This window comes from Helicoverpa armigera, chromosome 20, assembly GCF_030705265.1.
Source record: "Helicoverpa armigera isolate CAAS_96S chromosome 20, ASM3070526v1, whole genome shotgun sequence".
In the NCBI taxonomy this organism is placed as follows: Eukaryota; Metazoa; Arthropoda; class Insecta; order Lepidoptera; family Noctuidae; genus Helicoverpa; species Helicoverpa armigera.
Window position 1 is genome coordinate 8,333,278 of NC_087139.1, and position 6,000 is coordinate 8,339,277.

Here is a 6,000-nt window from a genome sequence, read left to right on the forward strand (position 1 = left end):
ATGGAGTTCCTTCAAAATGTTATCTGTAAAATATTGTTGAGGTTGTGTGTCAAACTGCACATATTAAGAGACGCTTATATCCAAGAGTGGACTAATATAAATAAATTTTGAAGCTTTCTGATCACCTTCTACTTCATTCCACTCATTGTAAAACACCTTAACACACTCGAATACAAAATTTCCGAATAAACTTAATTAAAAACATATTATTAACGAAAACAGGTACGAGTAGTGTTGGCACCATCTCTTTTCATTTGATTTTATTCGTCGGCATGTCCCAGCTCTCAGCACAAACACTAGGTGCACTGAAAAAAGGATTAAATCGATCCAATTTTACCCAATACTTTGTTTGGTTCGGATTTTTCGACGGTCAACGTTCGAATGGCGAATTTCAGATGCATTGAGGCGGCTGTTTACGCAATTCGTTTGGTAATTTTTGATTTTAAGTAATGTAAATGATTGTTTGTTTGGTGGGTGGTTTTAAATGGCCCGAAGTGTATATTGAGTGACAGTGTATTTGATTTTTCAGAAGTGAAAGCCGTTTCAGGAGTAAATGAGTGGCATGGTAAGGTATGCTATATCGGTACAACTTAGAACAATATACCATGTTGTATCTTAAATAACATTTTCAATACCAAAGACATTGAAAAAAAAGCAAACTTAAAAACTAAATGCACAGAGTAGTTTGCATTTTTATAATCCAATATACTCGAAGTGCAATGATCAACGCTCCTACCAGACATTCTGCAATGCATCGAAACAAGAACATTCCCGCATTATTATTCAATTCGCCTCTCCAATAGAACACAATAAGCTCCGAGTCACAGGTTACCCAAACAAACAGGATTGAATAAAACGTACACCATTATTTTCTGCGACGCCACTACTGCGTTCTTTGTCCAGACTACGGAGGAAGGAAAGGTAGCGGAGATGCCGTAAGGTAGGTCAGGCGCCTTCTTGTAGGTCAAGCAACGTACGCGGTCAGTTAATAGAACTAAATTTTTTCCTTGTCAAATCAAAACTAACTTGCCAATGATTGGTTTTGATTGATTGGTGATTTTATTTCGAAAATAATTTTATTAATTAATTTACCTCAAGCATGTAAGGCCCATAATAAAAAATATATAAATATTATTGGCACATAAATATAATAACATTAAATCATATACATACATACATATATTTTATGTAAACAACTTTAATGTGCGGGTTCTAAGGACGGCGTGGAAGGTCGCAGTTAGTAGTTAGTAACGTAAACTCGTCCCTCGAACACCCGCAATTCGGCGCGCTACTTTCTCACAAGATTTTGCGTTATGCCATCTCTGCTAGTTTTGTTCTCCATGGCCCACATAAACGCGTGACTGATTCCATACTGATGCGGCGTGCTTTCAAACGAAGTGCATTGAACCGAGGTTCACCTAGAAACTATGGGAAATAAAGGCACTCGTTTGGTGAAAATTCTTTTGTGCGAAGGTTGGCCTTTTTGCCATGAACATGTCTGGATTGGTGCAGGGTGCTGTTTTATTGTTTACTAGATTTCGTCCGTTTGTTGTTCCGTTTCGGAGAATGTGCTGCACTCGGATAAATAGTAGGTATCTTTATATATCTTTATGTCTAAGATATGACCTGTCTTTATGTTTAATTGAATAGGAAAAAAATCACATTCATTAGAAAAGATGTTATGTAGGTATGAGGACCCACCGAGTTCATTTCCCCTAAAAAAAAAAAAAAACTAAGGCTTGATGATATTTATTTGCGTAAGGCAAAACAGCAATGTTGATTTATTTAGGAACTGATGAAATAGCTCTCAAACGCTCAACAGAAGATTTTGACATACCTATCATTCTAGATTTTTTTTTATATATTGATTTACACTACGCTTCCTGCCCTACGCCAGTCTCATACACGTTGCACAAAACGCGATGCTCCTGTCAAATTGGTATCGACCAGTTTCCATTTTGTTGAACAAAATATCGCACTATATTTCCAATACACTCGGTTTTTCCGGGACAAGTTATTAAAACTTGTATTCCCCACGCGTCGCTCCCGGCTGAGGTAATGACAAGTTTCCTGCGATAAACCGGGTGAACCGGGTACCGGGTAAACCGGGTAAACTTGCTTTTTATAGCGGCTAGTGCGATAAAATGTTTAAATGCTATTCGCGAGCTACGAGTTGTTTTGTTTTTGAATTAAGAAAAGAAAATCGGAGTTCTTTAATTTGAAAAGCATCTAGTGTTTGGCTCTTGTGTGTCGAATTGTGTCAAGTGCGAGATCTATTATAATTTATCGTCATTTTATGGTGATTTATACAATTTATACAAACATACCTGCGAGTAAAACTTATTGTGAGCCTCTCACATAACAATTGAAACAAGTTCGCGGTTTTTGCTGTCAGAAATTGAGCGTCTATTCCGTGCTCTGGTTTTGCCACACGTAATGAACACCTTCTCAAAAAGCACCACCAAAAATACTCCCCAGTCTCCACTATTACCAAACTCAGCTCAAAAACCCCGCAGGCGTTTATAAAGCAAATTAATTCATGTAGGTAGATGCATGGAAGTGTAAACCCGACCACCTACAAACTTCCAGCGTGGATTGTTCGAGAAAGCCGCCGACTTTTCAACTAGCTAAAGAATTGTACGAAAACTTGCGACACACTGGCTTACTGTGAGAACAACTTTTATGTTTATTAAGAAGTTTTTTAGCTTCGCGTTTGGTGGAATATCAAACAGGTGTTGTTGGTGATGTTTTGGTTTATTATCTAGATTAGATTCTGCCTATCGTTTTACTTGAGTAGCGTGGGACCTACTTCAAGTTGACACTTTTTTCCTGAGATTAGTACATTCAAGCAAAATAAAGTCTTTGGCTTTATATTATTTGAATGTAGATATTGTGGTAGGTATATTGACATGGTTCATCTTATCAACGTTGTACAGTCAAATACTAGTTTTCAGTTACCATATAGCTATTATACCCATGCTTTTAATTAAACATGTTTCAGATAAATATAACTGGACAGTAGGTAATTATATGTTATTGAATCGCATAATTTATGTATTTACACAAAATATATCGTACTTCCATAATATTTTTTCACACAATTCAATCAAACTTCGAACTTATATGTTATACCTAAGTCCAGTTTACTACTTCACAAATATAACACTCATATACGTTATTTAAACAAAAATAAAACTACAAAACAAACACACACACCGGGCGACGTTCGTTCTCCAGTAATGGTTCAATAGCGATTCAATTTCAGACTCGCAGCAGATTTTCAAACTAGTTTCATATTTCTATTTCGCGCTTAGAGTTCGGCTTTCAACGGTTTTAAGCTAATGAGTTTAGTTCTATCGATAGGAAAACTGTAGAGAAACAATAACGCTTGTGTTTTTCAAACGAAATGTGTTTTTGTTTTTAGCTGGCCTTTTGTTGTAGGTGATGTTAGGATTTTAGCAAAATTTTAGTAAATTCCTGTGAAAATCAAACATGACTGATGTTTTCAAATACATGGAAAATAATTTGAATCACTCACCGGGCCACGTGGATGGTAAAATAATAGGAATTGTGATAACCTTTTTGATAGGAAAAAGACGAACTAAATTAATATTTTTCTATCGAAACGTCAGGTTTTTTGAGTGTAAACATTTCCTCGACGATCGAGACAATGTGATAACCTAATTGTTTGATGTATTTCCCAAGGCCAGCTTTGTATGAATGATATTATACACAAGTTATGACTGACCTATGCAAGGATTCAATGAACCATACATACCGTCAATCGATCGACAACTTCAACTTAATAGCTGACCTCATTAACAAAATACACAGACAATTTTCCCAGAAAATCCCGTTTCGAAATCCGAACACATGCTTTCAATTTTCTAGTAGCTTTAGCTCGTGGAGAACAAAATGACTAGATGACTAGCGGAGGTGCCATAACGGTAAAAATCGCCTTCAGAAAGTAGCGCACCAAAATGCGTGTGAGCGGGGGACGAGCAAGATTACCGTTTTCGCCCTCATACGGGTCCAAAGAAACACGATTTTTTTTAAATAATATCAAAAAACCGTTGACAGATATCTCAAAGAACCCGAACGCCTCGTTAGTTCACTCGTAACTGATCGTTTTGGTCATGACCACCGTACGAATTTGACCTAGAAGAAGGCGCCTGACCTACCTGCATTATGGCATCTCCGCTCATCTTTACTTACTCCTTGCTCTAACTGCACTTGAAACCGGGTCCTCATAACTTTAGTTCGTGTGTGCGAAACGCGAAAGCAATATCCGGTGATAGCTATTTTCGCGAACAATTAAGAGTAGTTATAGTATAGTTAGCTGTCAGGTACAGAGCTCTTTGAAATTCTTCCACCGTGTAGCTTTAATCTTGGTTTTGATGCGTTTTGCTATTGAGTCACTTTAAAGAGATTACAGCTTTAAGTTAGTAGTAATAAGGTGTGTTTTTGTTTGTGTAGAATTTTATAATGATTTTGTTTGAAAATAATTCCGTGGTTGATTAAGTTAAGTGAGTATTTGAATTCTGTTTATTGATTTAGGAAGTCATCGTTCGGAATCTGAACATTACTGAATATAGTATTGACTTTTGAAATATTTGATCACAATCACAATAACTTGACTACTTGCTTTCTTTTGGAATTTAGGTGATATATCAGTAATTGTTCAGGCTTGTACAAGCTGATGGAAACTATTCAGGACTCAAAGCAACAACATCATTCGACAAACATTGAAAAAAGTATTAACTGCCAATGTAATTTACAATACTAATTTTCGCAAAAGTTAATACCGCCAAAAAGTAATAGCGCGAACATAAAAAATTACAAAGGCCACACATGCGTAATTTGTTATTCAAAATGGAAAAATGTCGCTAATTACACAATAATCTGAGTTAAACATGTGTCGAGTTTCCATTTTTATTCCGCGCGTAATCCGTTTGGCTCTTCGAGCATGCAACCTTCAGGAACCGCCATTCTATATACAAATCCCACCGGAGCTGCAATGAGTACAAACCTGTATGCGAACAACTGCCAATTTAAGGGCTGCGATTTCAGACTTTAAAGTTTAAACGCAACCAAGGGTGGTAGCTCACTCATGCATTTTTGATTAAAAATCATCATCAGCGCATCCCACTGTTCGGAATTGTCTCATTCAAATGTGGATTTCAGACGTTAAAGTCCAAGTTTCCTCAAAATTTTCCGTCACCTTCAACCATTGGTGTCAAAGCATACTTAATATTGCTTAACCCTTATTCAAAAGGCACAGCAATGCCGGCTCCAGTTATTTAAATGCTCTAAGGATGTGCAAACACGTTTGGGGACGCGTCGTGGGACGATTTACTGCTTAGCACCCCACGGATTACCCACGTACTGTACCCTCGTATATCCGATGGGTCACTTTGCTTTTTTATACATATTTTAGGGCCGAAAAAATCCGAATTTACATTCTGTCTCCAAAGTTTGGATTGCATGTAGAACGTGTTAGAGATAAGTTTTACATAAGTAAAATACAAGCGTAGGGTGATATTTAGAAATGTTACTATTTTTAAATGAGTCTAGAATGCTAAGCTCCGTTTAAACACCGGTTCTCCATCTCGGCCCACATGGAAATCAGTGTCAAATAGTTAAAATGAAACATTAAAAAACACATGGCCTTCAAACAAAAAGGAATAGAATTCATCGATTTCCTAGTGGATTTAACATAAACAATAATTAATTTAAAAAAAATATATACTAAAATTAGTATTAATATTCTTTCAAAGAACAGCAAATTGAAGTAATACAAGAACATAGTTCGCTACAATTGATCCCAATGGAATTGGTAGAGTGGCGTCTACAGTGAACAGCCCATACACATTCATCCTGCTAAAGGTCCGGTTGACTTGTATCACTCGTTTGCAAAGGCATTTGAGATAATCTGCAAAAATATTAAACGTCATCATTTATACTGAAAACTCGTGGCTAAAGATCAAATCAATATAATAT